The sequence below is a fragment of the Engystomops pustulosus genome, chromosome 1 (assembly GCF_040894005.1).
Source record: "Engystomops pustulosus chromosome 1, aEngPut4.maternal, whole genome shotgun sequence".
Classification (NCBI taxonomy): domain Eukaryota; kingdom Metazoa; phylum Chordata; class Amphibia; order Anura; family Leptodactylidae; genus Engystomops; species Engystomops pustulosus.
This window is the reverse complement of record NC_092411.1, coordinates 144,308,690-144,327,013: the sequence shown is the minus strand read 5'-3', so window position 1 is coordinate 144,327,013 and position 18,324 is coordinate 144,308,690. Positions and strand designations below refer to the sequence as shown.

Here is an 18,324-nt window from a genome sequence, read left to right as displayed (position 1 = left end):
CGCCTAAAGGTAATACAATGTTTGAAAAGTCTGTGCGTGTAAATGTTTAGCTCTTCAAAGAGCCCTACATATAGATTTGCATAGCTGGGTGCAAATTTGCTCCCCATTGCCATCCCTCTCACTTGCATGTAGATCTGGTCTAGGAAAGAAAAATAATTGTGTGCAAGTATAAAAGTGATAGCTCTCAGAATGAAACTACTTTGGATATCAGTCATACTTGAATCTTTTCTTAAAAAATGATAAACTGCATTAACGCCAAGTTTATAAGGAATGTTGGTGTAATGGGATGCTATATCCATAGTAATAGACAGATACGAATCGTTCCATGTGAGAGGTAGGATATGTCTTAAAAGGTCTGCAGTGTCGAATGTGAATAAAGCGAGTTCCTTTACATATTTCTGTATAAATATGTCAACATAATTTTGATGTCATTTTCATGTGCCAAAAAGACCCTACAAGCAAAAAAATAGAATCCAGCACCTACAGCACCCATGTAAAGAACACATTTCACATTCATCCACACAGCCTTGGTTCAACTCCATATAGGATAACATACTGTAAACTGTCTCCCATTTTGAAAATCTGTCCATAGTAATATGATGCGCCACAGTGCAATTGCGTGCGCCCAAATCCCGGGGTAATTTGGCACAAAACAGAAATATTCTGGAAACCTGACGAAAGTGCAGCAATCAGACCCTTAGTAAATGAGCCCCTATGTGTCACTGTGCAGAGCTAAAGAGGACCTGTCACCTATAAAAATGGCACTAGTAAGCTTTAGTAAGCACTTCCTAGTGCTAAAACAGACGCAGCAGTGTTACACTAGACACGCCCCCTCATGAATATGCCGGACAGCTTTGAGAGCGGTCTGGCATGTCTTGTGAACATTGCGGCAGTGTCTGCTAGCATTATCGGAGGTTTCTGATAACGTTAGCAGTATAAAACAGCTGCTTAAGCACTGTTTTAGCACTAGGAGCTGCTTACTTTAGTAAGCAGCTCTTAGTGGTGTTTTTACAGGTGACATGTCCTCTTTAAGAACTAATCAAATATTAAAATATAGATATCCTTCTAGATTCCTTTTTTTCTTTTGTTTCTTTCTTTATAGTTAGTAAATCAATATTTATAAAATAACATTGAAGAACAGCCACTATAAAAAATGCACCACAAATATAGAAAAAAAATATAGCCAACTGCTGGGAAATGCATTACTTAAGGTTAAAGTAATTTATTTCACTAAATTCGTACATTTATGGTTTATCACGCTTCATGATATAAGATACAACAAATGTATAATTTATAGAAAGAGTACATTGCCTTATTAAAAATACCATCAAGAAATTGTGCCATAGTCAGACTAATGAATGCTCAGTCAGTTATTGTTGTCGGTGAATTTATAAAATACGTTAAACATCATCAAGATGAAATGACAGTGGTCATGCTGTGCAGGGAATGCAATATGATTAAGCCAATTTAACTTTGAGAGTTTTTCATTTTATACAATTATGGTAAAAAAGCATGTTTACTTGTGTGTTCATATTTTGGTACATGCTGTCCAAAGACCATTTCATACAGAACTTACAAATAATAACACTTTTGGGTTAGCAGGAGTTTACCTTTTAATCTTTTAATCAGTAATTTTAAATTTTAGTTATGCCTTATTAAAGGGAAATTCTCTGTAGGAATGTAATTTTTAACCGATGTCAGTTTCCAATAGCTTATGCTATGCTGATTTTAAAAATGCCTTTGTCGGCATTGTGAATCATTTCAGAACTTTATATAAGTTTAATTCACATAACGTGTCTCCCTGCCAGCAGCATGTGGTGAGTGCCTGGGGAGGGGGCAGCTGCCGCCTTTGTGTGCCTGTGTTAGTCTCCTCTCCTCCACATTCATCCAGTTCCTTTACCCACTTCCTGTCATGTGCATTAAGCAGGCAGGTGAGTGAGTAGGATGGTGTGGAGTACAGGAAAAATGTAAGGGAAGACACAGGCACACAGGAGCCAGGTAATATGAAATACACTTTTATAAAGTAGTGAAATGATTCATATTGCTAACAAAGGTATAAACACCAACATAAGCATAGGCTATTGGAACCTGAAATCTCCTAATGATGATGTTCCTGGTGATAGGTTTGCTTTTACCCTACTGAAGGTGTCTTATATTCTAAAGTGTCATTGTTTCTCTTTTTCAAAACAATGATGTCATAATATTTACCATTTTCTAATATCATTTCAGAGGAGAATGAATCGGTCCAGGGTCATGTGATGTCACAAAGGTTCACAGCTAATTGTATTTACAAGAGTACACTTGTGTGACATCACTTGGACATGGACAGATATGTATCCCCTCAAATCAAACAATGGAGTTTCCTCTGGAATAACATCAAGCAGAGATCTTGAAAACATATTTGAGAATTGTACAACTTTTTATCATACACGCAATAACATTAATTTCAAAATCTGCCGACTCTATCCATATAGCTCATTAATTGGTACAAATTTGAGACAACCTCTTTTTATGTGACACATCTTTAAATCTTCTTCAGTGTTTTTTCTTCTTTCTATAAATCAGATTCTCTTACAGAGCAGACAAGAGCTGTATATTATTTAGAAAATACATTTCTTCTTGCTTTTAGTGGTATAAATCAGCATTCTGTCTCATACTTACACTGAAAGATAATAGATCCGAATCTTATAAAGTTTTTAATGACCACTTGCTACAGACAGTCCCTGGATTGAAATGTTTCTTTACATTGCTGAATTATGGAGTGAAATATTCTCTAGGTATGGAATGAGTTGATCATTATCCTCATGTGCTTATCTTTATGGACCAGTCAAAATTGGACAGAGTAGTTTTAACAATATTTTTCAATATCACAGCCTCTTTTGATCTCTCTTGTTCCACATGAAATTTCAAACATCTTCGACATAAACATGTAGAGAAACCTTTAAGCTGTTCCACACTAAATTCCTGTAAACCAATCCTATATTATCCCTAGAAACCCTAATCTCTCTATACTATCATTTATTCCCTTGTATATAACATACATGCGGAAGTACGTTGCTCCCGGCAGCCACAGTAATGGAATTTTACTCACACGTTCGGCATCTTAAAGTTCTCTATGCACATGTCTCGTGAGTTATATCAGCTGTTCCATTCATCTTTGATAACATGTGGGGTTCCGATATAATAGGTAAAGGTAGAAAAAACACTTGTATATCTCTTCCTGTTGTAGATGTCAGGAATGATGGCTATAGCATTTGGTATACAACAGAACAATCCTCTGTGTCTGCCAGGATATCTTTATTGAAAGGTAGTCGTCCGACGATGGTCCTTCAGATGAATAAAACCAGCTAGATGCATTTCTGAGTTGTTCTCTTCTCCTTCCTCTGTAACAAGACACATAAAGCCCATGATGCCTTTTAGCCAGGCTTTTAATAAATACGTACACAATTACAATGGTGGTTGCACAGGTGTACATATGGATGCAAGCTTATAATAGATGGTATAAGTGTCTGTATGATATAGGTCTGAAAAATCTATGCTTGATATATAGACATTACAGAAACCAGATTTAGTAGATACAGGAGTTTGTTAGTATAAGAGTATAATAAACAAGTACAATGGTTATTGCATTGGTTTGCATATGGATATAAGTTTACCATATATGACAGTAGTGGCGGACCTATGGCATGGGTGCCAGAAGTGGCACTCGGAGCACTCTCTGTGGGCACCTGGGCCATTACCCCAGCACAGAGTTTTCAGGCAGGCCTCCTATAGTCCTTGGCCACCCAAGAGGTGCTGTGGTCAGTGCTATTTTAAAGCTACATATCCTAAGCTACCTGGGACTACAGAAGGAGCAAGGAGGTGCCTGGTAGTTCCTGCTCGACCCCACAATTCTTCTTGTTCAGGGGATCCTAGAAGAAAGCTACAATGATAATCTGAATTTCTTCTCTTTCGACTGTATTGCTGTCCTCAGGACGCCGATACAATTAAAAGCCATGACAAAACAGGTAGCAACATATTACTGTTTAAATTGCCACTGTTGGCACTTTGCATTTAAATAAGTGGGTTTGGTTGTAGTTTTGGCACTCGGTCTCTAAAAGGTTCGCCATCACTGATATATTATATAAATGTCGGTATGATATATGTCTGAAAAATCTATGTTTAATGAACACAAAAAAATTGTTACTTATGATATCACTGATTGCATATGGAATATAGTGATTCTATGATTGTGTGCTATTGGCAGATAGCTTTATGAATTGAAGGGAAATTTGGGTATAGCTGACACCTGTGTGTTGGGTAAACACCCTGACACAGATGTCTCTGTGGGTCCGAATCCCACCCATTGTAAATAAGAAGTAGATTTTAAAGAAAGCCGAAAACCTCTAAATCTGCATTTAACCCTTTTTTGGTATCATGATGTCAACCTCATAAATCATTTTGGATTCCACTCTGGACATAAAAGATTTTTATTTCCTCCTTTCCAATTACTTGTAACTGAATGTATAGCACTGAATCTTATGTGATTAGAGTCACAATTGTGATAATTTTTTATAATGAGCTGAACTGTGCTGTTTAAATCCTAATTTTATATTTATAAAATGTCCTTCCAATCTGTCTTTTAGCATTCTGCTAGTTCTTCCTATATACTGCTTGCCGCAAAGGCAATCCACAAGATAGATAACTCTCACACTGTTGCAGGTAAGTAATTCTTTTATGGGGAATTCAAAGCTGTTGACATTTGACTTCAGAGATTCTGTTTTCCTGTCAAACTCTGTAAAAAGGGAAAAACCCTTTTAAAGACAATCAAGTAGTACCAATTGGTCTAATGTTCTTTTTTTTTTACTGTTGGAACTATTTGTATTCCTAAATTTGGAGCCTTTGAGAATAAAATAGTAGGATGTTCTGGTAAAGGAGAACCAATGACTTTATCGTCACATAATATATGCCAGTATTTGTGTACTATCTTTTTGATCTGTATAGGTTGTACATTAAATGGTATTGCCAGGAGGGAGGGGGTCAGTGTGTCTGCCGGGGGAGGGAGGGGGTCAGTGTGTCTGCAGGGGGGGTCAGTGTGTCCGCAGGGGGGGTCAGCGTGTCTGCAGGGGGAGGGGGCCAGTGTGTCCGCAGGTGGGGGTCAGTGTGTCCGCCGGGGGGGTCAGTGTGTCAGCAGGGGGAGGGAGGGGGTCAGTGTGTCTGCAAGGGGAGGGAGGGGGTCAGTGTGTCCGCTGGGGGAGGGGTCAGTGTGTCCGCAGGGGGAGGGAGAGGGTCAGTGTGTCCACAGGGGGAGGGAAGGGGTCAGTGTGTCCGCAGGGGGGGTTACTGTGTCTGCAGGGGGAGGGAGGGGGTCAGTGTGTCTGCAGAGGGGGTCAGTGTGTCCGCAGGGGAGGGGGGGCAGGGTGGCCACTGGAGGGCGGCCCACGAAGGGGCCCACTAAGGCTCTGTCGCCCTGGGCCCACTAAAACCTGGATCCGGCCCTGCACGTTCTGCATGAATCTGGTGCTCTCTGCACTGCCCCGACAGAGAACATCAATTATTGTTTATGCACCTTTAACATAGGGCGTGCAATAACTTTCTGTTGGACTGTTCATGTTAAATCTCCTTCTTAAATACCTGTGCAAGCACTTTGCACCTAAAAGAACAAGCGAAGTCCGACAGAAAACTGCACACAGCCCTAAGTAAATGTGCTCCAATGGATGTTGAAGTGTGTATCTAATGGAGGTGTCCGCTACACCCCCAGTTTGTGTAGAAAAGACATCAGGCTTGAAAAAAGGAAAAAAATATCATCAGGAATATCACTGCTACCATCATATATCTGATAAAATATTTTGGAGAAGGACAGTTGCTTTCAACACTGCCAACACATTATCTGGTTTCATCTGGATGGTTGAATATGCGTCTCCGAGTGTCAAGGCCCCAACATGGGTAAGGAAGCAAGACCTGGTTTGTCAAGGAAAATACAACATCAGCAACTAAAACAAAAGGGAAGACGGGACCGAAGCTCAGGGACAGCAAGCTGCTCCACCTGAAGCCACTAACTCAATCTAGAAGCCCTAAAGATGCAGAACTTTCCTACGCATAAATGCCTACGCGTTTCAGAAAAAATCCTTCATCATGGCATTTTTTCCGAACGCGTAGGCATTTACGCTGTGTATGTCTGTGTTCTCCTATATGTTCATTTGCCTCTGTGAATTTTTAGAGAATATGAAATAAATTGCTATGTTTTTACTGACCCTGGATGGTTGTGTGAAGCTGGATCCACTACATGTTTTTGCTTGTGCTGGACTGGGAACAAGAGTTGTCCGTGCTCCAACCTTGCCAGAAGCTGCTGCATGATCTTCAGGTGAGCTGACTCTATACCTTTTCAGTAATTTTCAGAATATGGTTCCTGTCTTTAGCTTGCAGTTAAAAATATTATAATTCTGAATAAAACCTAATCTGCAATAAAAGAAAATCAACCATCAAAATTAATTATGACAAATTAGTGACACTTACTAATAGATGCAGGCACTGTGAGCTTGATAATCTAATATTATTTGTTATTTGGCGACCTCAAGTCTAATGAACTATACGTCTAATGGTCTATATCAGTGATGGCGAACCTATGGCACTGGTGCCAGAGGTGGCACTCAGAGCCCTTTCTGTGGGCACTCAGGCCATCACCAGAGATGACTCCAGGTATCTTCCTACAGTCCCAGACAGCCCAGGACTTGCTGTGCACAGAGCTATTTTAAAGTGACAGCTCTACCTGGGACTATTTTCTGCTTTATTGGTGTCCTCAGGGGGCTGGTATCAATGAAAACTGTGACAGAGAAGGGAGTATAAATCACAAATTATATTTCTGTGTTGGCACTTTGCGATAAATAAGTGGGTCTTGGTTGTAGTTTGGGCACTCGGTCTCTAAAAGGTTCGCCATCACTGGTCTATATGAACTTCTGTCTCCTGCAGCCATTCTTCCTTTTTATTTGTCATATATGTTTTTATCAATCACAATGTAACCAATAAATGTTTATACTTTTTCACTACTATCCAATGGTATTTTAGTCTTCATTTATTTCCCCTTCTTCTTTATGTTTTTGATCTATAAGTGTTATATATGGGGATAAAGTAAATCCTCCTGGTGCATTTTTTTCATACAGGTATAGGTGTGTTGTCACCTTGTTAATACCGTATATACTCGTGTATAAGCCGAGTTTTTCAGCACAAAAAATGTGCTGAAAAACGTCCCCTCGGCTTATACACGAGTCTATTACCCCAAAAAAATTACCCACTTAAAAAAATAAAATTAAATACTCACCCTCCGATGTCAGCGCGGCTCCCCGATGTCGGTGCGACTTACCGATGTCCCCGATGTCAGCGCGTCCCGCCTTCTTTCTTCTCCGCGGCTCCTCTTCTCTCTTCTTTCTTCTATCATCGACGCGGCCATGTTTTCTTCATGGCCGCGCATACTATGACGTCAGCAGCGGCCGCGTCATAGTATGCGCCTGCTAGAAAAAAACATGGGCGCGGGAAGAGTGAAGAGGAGCGGCGGAGAAGAAAGAAGACGGGACGCGCTGACATCGGGGACATCGGTAAGTCGCACCGACATCGGAGGGTGAGTATTTAAGTTTATTTTTTTAAGGGCCGTGGGGGCAGGCTGTATACTACTGGGGCAGGCTGTATACTACTAGGGGCAGGCTGTATACTACTAGGGGCAGGCTGTATACTACTAGGGGCTGCTGTATACTACATGGGGGCTGCTGTATACTACATGGGGGCTGCTGTATACTACAGGGGGGCTGCTGTACACTACTGGGGGGCTGCGGTATACTTCTAGGGGCTGCTGTATACTACTAGGGGCTGCTGTATACTACTAGGGGCTTGCTGTATACTACAGGGGGGCTGCTGTATACTACAGGGGGGCTGCTGTATACTACTAGGGGCTGCTGTATACTACTAGGGGCTGCTGTATACTACTAGGGGCTTGCTGTATACTACATGGGGGCTGCTGTATACTACTAGGGGATTGCTGTATACTACTAGGGGCTTGCTGTATACTACAGGGGGGCTGCTGTATACTACTGGGGGCTGCTGTATACTACTAGGGGCTGCTGTATTCTTCTGGGGGCTGGTAGGCTGTATACTACTGGGGGCTGGCAGGCTGTATACTACTGGGGGGTTTGACCAATGCATTTCCCACCCTCGGCTTATACTCGAGTCAGTAGTTTTTCCCAGTTTTTGGTGGTAAAATTGGGGGTCTCGGCTTATACTAGGGTCGGCTTATACTCGAGTATATACAGTATATTCTTATTTTTGTTACCATATTTATACACATTTTGATTACTGGTTCTCATATATACTAAATACTATTTCCCGCACTCTCATTGTAAAGATGTTCTTGCTTGCAGGAAAGTGGGCCCCATTAAAAATATTGCTTTGGGTGCCAGCATTTCTGGATATGCCCCTGTATACGAGCTCACAATTCTACAGCATTTACAACACTACAAAAAGTGGTAAACAGACATATATTAACCCCTTAGTGAAGTGGCCTGAAAAGTGACTGGGCATTTTTTTTGTAAGTTTTTTTTTTTGTAAGTTCCCATTTAAGGGCCATAACTTTTTGTTGTGTGTGATACCTTTTTTCATTTTTATTTGGGGTTAAAAGTGGAAAAAATGCTTATTTTGTAATTAATGGTAAATATTTTTTTTTCGTTTTTAAATTAACTGAAAATGAACATTATTAATGAATTCCCTATTTTTTTGGTCATTTTGATATATATAATATCTATAGTCTTGGGCAAATGGGGCGACTATGGCAATGCTTTTTGTAGTGTAACGGGGGATTTTGTTTTGGTATTATATGGGGAAATGTCAATGTAATTTTATTAATATTTATTAATATTTTGTTGTGTGTGTTTTACTTTATATGTCCCCTATGAGGTCATAAAAGACTACTGGGGGACATTTGCAATTTTTTTTTTTTATTTTACGTTATTTTCCTTCCTTTACAAGTTTTCCCACGATGCTGTGAGGAAGCGATTAGGGAGAAGCGGTAATGAACAGCATCTCCCTTTTCCTAGGGTCTGCGGGTGTCTATTTCCTTTTCTAACGTTTATTATGCAATACATTTATGCATTTAAAACATTAGAGGACACATAAAATGTATGCTTTAAATTAAGCTGATATTTTAGACTTATTTCCTTTTAAAGTGGTTTAAAGCAATATAGATGCTCATTTCAATTTTGTTGAAGTATACTGTAATTCTTATTTATCCTTGATAGGATATTGGATTTATGTCACAACAGGAAGTATGTGACCCACAGAGAGAAATTATGGTTCTCTCCTTATGCATACTGTTTTCATTCAGACATTCCATCTGAACATCTTTGACAATTGTCCAGGTGTATTTAATATGAGAACTTGCTAAATGTTTCATTACGTGTGCCAGACTACTATTCAAAGCTCATGATTCATAATGGTGATAGGTAGGATTATATATGAGACATTTTTATATCTTATTGCAGGTGTGGATAATACAGTGGTTATGGAAAATATTCAGACCCCTTTAAATTTTTCACTCTTTTTTAATTTTAAATTGTAGATGTAGATATTTTATTAGACATGAAAAAGTGTAATATCACATGGTCATAAATATTTAAGTATTTAGAACTCCAGCTGTGATTAATTAAACTGATTGGACTTTATTAGGAAGAGCAGAGCACATGAGAATCATGAGGTCTTAGGAATTGCCCAAAGAGCTCAGAGACAGAATTGTGGCAAGTCACAGAGCACAGATCTGGCCAAGGTTACAAAAAACACTCTGCAGCAGTCAAGGTAACTAAGAGCACAGTGGCCTCCATAATCCTTAAATGGTAGAAGTTTGGGACAACAGAGTGCACATTAATGAGCAAAGGAAACACAAATTGGCTACAATTATACAAAGAAAACTTTCTATACCCACTGTAAAAGACAGAGCGATCATTTCAGGGAATCAGTATTGACTGATAGCCAGGCTCCCGCTGTAGCAACTGTGCGAACTCAGGAGTCATCCGACCCCTCAGTCACAGAAAAAGCTATCCTGAAGTGCTAACAATTGACAAGGCAGCCACATAGCCTCACACACAGCGATGCCCCACCTTATATATATACACACATGTTCATTAACACAAAAAAATTGTATAGTACCATAAGGTAGGTATATACTGTAGGTGTGTCTCAAGTAAGACTCCCACCTACATCAATGTCCCTATTCCAACTTACCTGGAAAGATGACTGGGCATGCAGTATGTGCCCCACTTCTTTATTTATTCCCATTCCATTTCCTTTATAATTCTAATGATTTATACCTAATAAGAATAATACCCACCCTCCAAAGCTTCAAACGTGCTCTTAAAACCCATCTCTTTAGGCAAGCCTATCACACTCGCTAACTGCATGAAACCTCAGCTCTCCCTTTACTAATCCATCTTATGTCCTATCTCTCATCTGTTATTGGGCAAACACCAGATATATAATACATTCCAGGCTTCTCTGCAGTGTTTTTCCCCTTGGACCCCGTATACAAGATGGCGGCTGATGGCTAGTTCAAGCAGCAGAACTTTTATTTAGTAAATTATTTTATATTGTTCCCTTATAAAGAATGGCTGGCCCATTATACAAGCTTTTCACCTCTTGTGTCATCACCATCATCCTCATAGTCTGTTTGCTCTTGTGAGCAGGTCCCTCACTCCTATTGTTCCATTTGACTGTTTGTTCTGTGTAATGTAATATTATATTTGTATATGTCCCCTATTATTTGTAAAGCGCTACGGAATTTGATGGCTCTATATAAAAACAAGATTATTATTATTTGAGCTAGAATAGTAATATAATGTGGAATATTTTTGAGTAAAAAGGTTAGAATAGGATAGTGTCAGATTACAAAAGTAGCTAATGCAGAATGATCAATCTACGTAGTATAGATAGTCCCTGGATTACATACAAGATAGGTTCTAAAGTTGAATGTGTATGTAATTCACAACAGATATATATTTTACGTATAATTGTAGCTCCAGGCAAAATATACTTGTCGCAAAAGAACCTAAAACCTTTGAAAAGTGCAGGTGCAGACAGGTTTATTTTGGTGCAAATTATAATCATAAATAATTTCAGAAAAATATCCAAAATTTCTACTGTAGTGTTCGCCATTATATAGCACATTTGTATTCTTTATTAGTAATAAAATGTTTATATTTGAATAGGCTTTTTGTAAAATAACGTACTTAGTACTTGTAAAATATGTATTTGGTAGCTTGAGTTAATGTTTGGACTATTTGTAACATATATATTGTACACAGTCAAAACAAAGCAGAATTTATGATAGTGAATTATCATAGAGCACCTTTTTATGATAAATGGTTTTTTTTGAAGGATACTATATCAATTTTCACCTGGACCTTGGAGAAGAGTTTTTCTAGTTAATTATATGGTATCTTGAGCCCTATCAGCAGGAGAATGAAGAAGTTGCTGTGAGACAAGATGTTCATGCAGTGGAGCCATCATTCATAGGAATCTCCAAAAAATACACAGAAACCACGGATATTAAACATTAGTATTCTAAATATTAGCCCAAATTGCCAAATAACTACAGCTCTAAGACCTCATGAATGCACACATATGTGTGGACATTGACGGGGTGGGACACAGTACAGCATCACACCTCACTTTACTTGGGCAAAATAGAGAAAGTATACTCAATTGTGAGAGAATAGACAGCACTACTCTACAAGTAAATAAGTATCAGTGGGTGCATGCAGCCTGTTGATCCTGGTTCATCAGGCCCAATGACATCAATCCAAGGAATCAGCAATAGTACTCCAGAATTTCAATGTGAAAAAGATGAAGGTTCTTTATGCACCAAACATGTGTTTACTCATATACGTCTTTAATAACCATAGTGTTGCAATCAGCAGTGCATAAATATATATATATATATATACACTCACCGGCCACTTTATTAGGTACACCATGCTACCCCCTTTTGCCTTCAGAACTGCCTCAATTCTTCGTGGCATAGATTCAACAAGGTGCTGGAAGCATTCCTCAGAGATTTTGGTCCATATTGACATGATTGCATCACACAGTTGCTGCAGATTTGTCGGCTGCACATCCATGATGCGAATCTCCCGTTCCACCACATCCCAAAGATGCTCTATTGGATTGAGATCTGGTGACTGTGGAGGCCATTTGAGTACAGTGAACTCATTGTCATGTTCAAGAAACCAGTCTGAGATGTTTCCAGCTTTATGACATGGCGCATTATCCTGTTGAAAGTAGCCATCTTATGCTGGGTACATTGTGGTCATAAAGGGATGGACATGGTCAGCAACAATACTCAGGTAGGCTGTGGCGTTGCAACAATGCTCAATTGGTACCAAGGGGCCCAAAGAGTGCCAAGAAAATATTCCCCACACCATGACACCACCACCACCAGCCTGAACCGTTGATACAAGGCAGGATGGATCCATGCTTTCTTGTTGTTGACGCCAAATTCTAACCCTACCATCCGAATGTCGCAGCAGAAATCGAGACTCATCAGACCAGGCAACGTTTTTCCAATCTTCTACTGTCCAATATCGATGAGCTTGTGCAAATTGTAGCCTCAGTTTCCTGTTCTTAGCTGAAAGGAGTGGCACCCGGTGTGGTCTTCTGCTGCTGTAGCCCATCTGCCTCAAAGTTCGACGTACTGTGCATTCAGAGATGCTCTTCTGACTACCTTGGTTGTAACGGGTGGCGATTTGAGTCACTGTTGCCTTTCTATCAGCTCGAACCAGTCTGCCCATTCTCCTCTGACCACTGGCATCAACAAGGCATTTCCGCCCACAGAACTGCCGCTCACTGGATGTTTTTTCTTTTTCGGACCATTCTCTAAACCCTAGAGATGGTTGTGAGTGAAAATCCCAGTAGATCAGCAGTTTCTGAAATACTCAGTCCAGCCCTTCTGGCACCAACAACCATGCCACGTACAAAGGCACTCAAATCACCTTTCTTCCCCATAATGATGCTCGGTTTGAACTGCAGCAGATTGTCTTGACCATGTCTACATGCCTTAATGCACTGAGTTGTCACCATGTGATTGGCTGATTAGAAATTAAGTGTTAACAAGCAGTTGGACAGATGCACCAAATAAAGTGGCCGGTGAGTGTATATATATAAACAGTAAGTAGTCTGATAAGGTAAGGTAGTCTGAATATTCGCTGCAGCATCAACTGGAAAAGACCCACCCCCTGTTTCCAGGAGATGGGTAAACACCTAAGATCGCTCATAGATAAAAATTAAGATGCAGTTCACATCTTTTAATGTGGATAGGGGATTAAAATTGGTTAATGCTCATACTTTACACAAGGGGTGCACAACATTTTTCGGTTCGAGGGCCGCATTGTCATACTGCTACCCTTCAGGGGGCTGCACTATTAACCAAAACCATAGATATACCAAAAACCACAGTACAGCGCAAATGCCCCACACAAACCAGCGCTGCATAATATTGCATTTGTACAATAAGTATCATAGACCCCAGAGCAGACTGCACTACAGCGAACAAACAAGACAATATTAATAAAGATGGAAATTGTCTGAACCCATGCAGCAGGGTCCAGTATTGGGCCCTACCTGCAGTTAACCAGTTATTCTTACTTATTATCTGCACAGGGCCAATTCTTGGCTTTTTGCTACCTGAGGTGAAAATAATATAACTACTTTAATACTGCCCCCTATGTACAAGAATATAACTACTATAATACTGCCCACTATGTACAAGAATATAACCACTATAATACTGCACCCTATGTACAAGATTATATAACCACTATAATATTGCCCCCTAAGTACAAGAATATAACCACTATAATACTGCCGCCTATGTACAGGAATATAACGACTATAATATTGACCCCTATGAACAAAAATATAACTGCTATAATACTGCCTCCTATGTACAAGAATAGATTAGCCAGAGCCCTACTTGTACGCAGGAAAACACAAAGGTGGTCTGGGTTTTCCAGACTTTAAAGGCTACTTCTACGCGGCAAATCTCCGCAGAATTCTAGATTGGTTTCATCAAGACTCCAAACTTTGGGTTATGATTGAAAATGACCTCTCACCTTTCCCACTGTCAGGTTTACCATGGTCATCTAGCTCACTCTTGCTTCCTCACCAATTAAATAATCTCCCCCTGATAGCAGCCCACACATTGAAGACAATACAAAAACCTCCAGACATAGTAAAACTAACTGACCCCCACGGCCCTCTCACACCAATCTCAGATAACCCGGACATCCCACCTGGTCTTGCAGCGGACTTTCTACAATCATTCAGACCACTCCAAAAGCCCTTAAGGTTTAGAGTCTTTCTTAACCTAGGATCTTTAACTGCACTAGACCAAAGCACTAAACACTCATCAAAAACCAAATGGGGATATATGCAATAAATTTTTACACAAAATACAAAAACAACTCAACCTTCATAGAAACGTAACTGCATTTGAAGAACTTTGCATTTCAACTACACCAATCACTCACACCGGCTCGACAATCTATAATCTTTTACTGGATAAATGGTCAATTTCCCCTATCCCCTACATTAAATCTTGGGAGGAGGAGCTCAATAACTCATTCTCTCAGGATGATTGGTCCAAAGAGCTGTACCGCACTCACAAATCACCCTCTGTTAAAGCTCAAGAAACCAATTTCAAAATCATTTCAAGATGGTACTAGGTCCCGTCCAAGCTCCATAAAATCTATCCCTCCAGTCCCAACGAGTGTTGGAGATGTAAGCTCACTGAAGGTATGATGTCCCATATTTCGTGACAGTGTAAAGTCATTCAACCTTTCTGGACCCAAGTCTGCGACATAACTTCAAACATTCTGAACCACATAATCCCCAATGGTCCCCCTTTCTTGCTAACAGCTGCACGTTCAGTGATTCTAAGAAACTCACCAGAGCACCATCAATCACAGAGTGGTTCCAAGAAATACTCCACCTACAAAAAATGGAAGAACTCATGGCGGAGAGCAAAAAAACATGTGAAAAATACCTAAAAATCTGGTCCCCGTGGATAGCCTTTCAAAAGACAACAGCATTCCTTTCACTCCCAGAATAAGCAAATTGTCTCAGTAAAAGCTTAATTAATAGGGGATATAGAAAACCTGGATAACTTCCCCCTACCCAAATCTTTACCCTCCCTCATCCCGAACCCAAGCCCTTACCCGTCTTTGTTGCTATTAATATGTTTATAGATATTTGGATTACTTAAATATAGACATGTCATGAACCTTTGACATATAACTGCTGAATGCATTATCTTATGCGCCCCTTCTTCAGAATGTCATTTGTTAAACATTATCTTAGAATAGCTAAACCAATGTTGTTACTGTTACAAATTGCATATGTAATTGTATGTAACTATGTTATAAACTGTATGTACACCATTATTGAATCATATTCACAATAAAGAATGATAAACAAAAAAAAAAGAATATAACTACTATAATACTGCCCCTATGTACAAAAATATAACTACTATAATTTTGCCCCCTATGTTCAAGACTATAACTACTATAATACTGCCCACTATGAACAAGAATATAGCTACTATAATACTTCCCCTATGTACAAGAATATAACTACTGTAATACTGCCCCCTATGTACAAGAATATAACTACTATAATACTGCCCCCTATGTACAAGAATATAACTACTATAATACTGCCCCCTATGTACAAGAATATAACTACTATAATACTGCCCCCTATGTACAAGAATATAACTACTACAATACTTCCCCTATGTACAAGAATATAACTACTGTAATACTGCCCCCTATGCACAAGAATATAACTACTATAATACTGCCCCTATGTACAAGAATATAACTACTGTAATACTGCCCCCTGCTCTAGTCCCCCCTTTCCCCAGCTCCAACTAATAAATAAATTTGAATTCCATTGATGATTTTTTTTGTACAGAACAAAGTATTCAATGAGAATATTTCATTCATTCAGATCTAGGATGTGTTATTTGAGTGTTCCCTTTATTTTTTGAGCAGTGTATGTATATCTCACAGGCATCAATCCACTACCCTCATATGTCACCAGTGGTGGATATGTTACAGCAGGAAATTAAATTTAAAAAAAATAATAAATAAAGCAATACTCACCTTGATGTTGATCCTGGCGCAGTCCTTTCCTAGACTTCACACGTCGGGATCACCTAGAAAACATAATTATCAGCCCCGAGGACAGAAGCAAGATGTCTACCCCCAAGTATTACATATCCTGCCACCCAGTATTACACAGCCTGCCCCCCGAGTATACACTTTATACAAAAATAGACAAGTAGATCTTCAAATCACCTAATGGGTCACAGGGATCGAAAAGAGTCATGTTGACATTTCCCTCCTATCTTTATTAATATAGTTCTGGTATATCATTACAAGTATTGGTGGAAGTTAGAGTGTTGGGCGAACCAGGAGTGGTCAGGTTCGTGTGACTCTTCTCCACTAATGTATATAGTCTATGTAAAAAAAATATTGATACAAATTTAAAATTATATAACAATTAGAAAAAGTATGGCAGTGACATAACATGGCTACTCTTCATGGGGAGAGGAAGGATGCAAATTAGACAAGACGAGCAAACCCGTCTTGTTTCCAATATCAACCAATAAGAGAATTTCTTTGATTTCATATCATGCTTTCTAAAATTACATCTGTGCTATGATTGATTACTGAGGCCACCAAACACAGACTGGATCTTTAGGAACCAATAATCCCTAGTCACCATATAGTTAAACAAGGATTTAAATGCAAGTAAAAGAGGATAGATAAGATTTGTATTTCTATCTAGGTCTGACATTTTGTTCTAACACCAATCTGTTCAAGTTGAAATAAGCCGTTTACACAAATTAAATAAAAATGTTCTAACTAGTTCATTTAGTAAATATTCCAAAGGTGAAAAAATGACAGATATTCTAACTGCATGAAACATCTAAAAACAGTTAGCTATGTAATGGGCACAGTAATGGAATAAAGGGCATACAAAGTCAACGAACTAATTTACAAAATATCAAGAGCTTTAAATGTGGTGCTCAGCAATTAGTATTATTAGTATGCTCAGAACAGTTTTATTTGTTTATGATAAACAAGTAATCTTAAGGTGAGGACTTTTTGGGGCCCTCATTAGCCATGACAACCATTACCCTTTATAAACGTATCAGTTACCTAAGGGTTTAAATAAGCAAACTGGAATTATTGCCAATCTCAGCTTTTACTACCTTTCTCACTGGGCTCCCCATAATGATCATAGGGCCATAGCTTATGATTCTGTACCATCACTGCGGTGCAAACAATTGCACAGCTATTGGCATTACTGTTGCCAATTACACTATGGCCTTTCCCACAGGGGGCTTCTTCCAGTTCAATCAATAGTACTTGATAGCAGCATAGTAGGCCAGAATTTATGTGGCGGGCAATGTGGGAATAGAATAAGTAATTGAATCTACGTCTTAAAGGAAACCTACCATTTCAAATGGTAGGTTTAAGCTGTAAACACCGAGCACCAGCTCAGGGTGAGCCGGTGCCGGTGCTTAGTTTCGTTAGTGTTAAAACCGCGGTTTCGCGGTTTTAACACTTTTTAAACTTTATAGCAGAAGCAGCTTCGGCGCTGCGCACGACCGTGCGCGCGCAACGCCTGCGGCATTTCCTATGTAGGCGCGCACGCAGCGCCGAAGCAGTTTATGCTATAAAGTTTAAACTAACGAAACTAAGCACCAGCACCAGCTCACACTGAGCTGGTGCTCGGTGTTTACAGCTTAAACCTACCATTTGAAATGGTAGGTTTCCTTTAAGAATACAGATGCAATTGATTCTCAGAGTGGTGCAATAAGGCTTTTTACCTTATTACCCGAGTCACCAGTAGCAGAAAGAGCTAAAAATTGAGAAGAGATAAACACTGACAGTTATGTCAATTTATAATTTTATTAACCACACATTATGGCCACATGGATGTGCTGTATACATTCATTGTATTTAATTACAGAGGTTTATGTGTAATATAAATTAGTATACTGGCTATATCTGAAATATAATTTATTAAGTATTTATTTTGAGGCAATATAAAGAATTTAGTGTATGGTAAGGTAAAAAATACAATATACATATACATATAATTTATTATGGGGCAATATGTACAATTGAATCGACCCCTATATATACATTGTATAATATTTTATGGGGGAAATGTAAAATAAAATTAATTGAGGAGGGCAATATATATAAAATAATGAAATATGGTGGGCTGTGTATATAA

General features: G+C 39.2%; 1 long non-coding RNA gene across 1 annotated transcript; it reads right to left on the bottom strand.

Moving 5' to 3' along the window:
* Positions 1–1,245: 1,245 nt before the first annotated feature.
* On the bottom strand, positions 1,246–11,645 carry LOC140134764 (uncharacterized). Its single transcript, XR_011856402.1, has 3 exons — positions 11,409–11,645; positions 3,837–3,911; positions 1,246–3,383 (listed from the first exon to the last, which is right to left on the bottom strand). It is a non-coding gene; the product is annotated as an uncharacterized lncRNA (long non-coding RNA).
* Between the last annotated feature and the right edge of the window lie 6,679 nt (positions 11,646–18,324).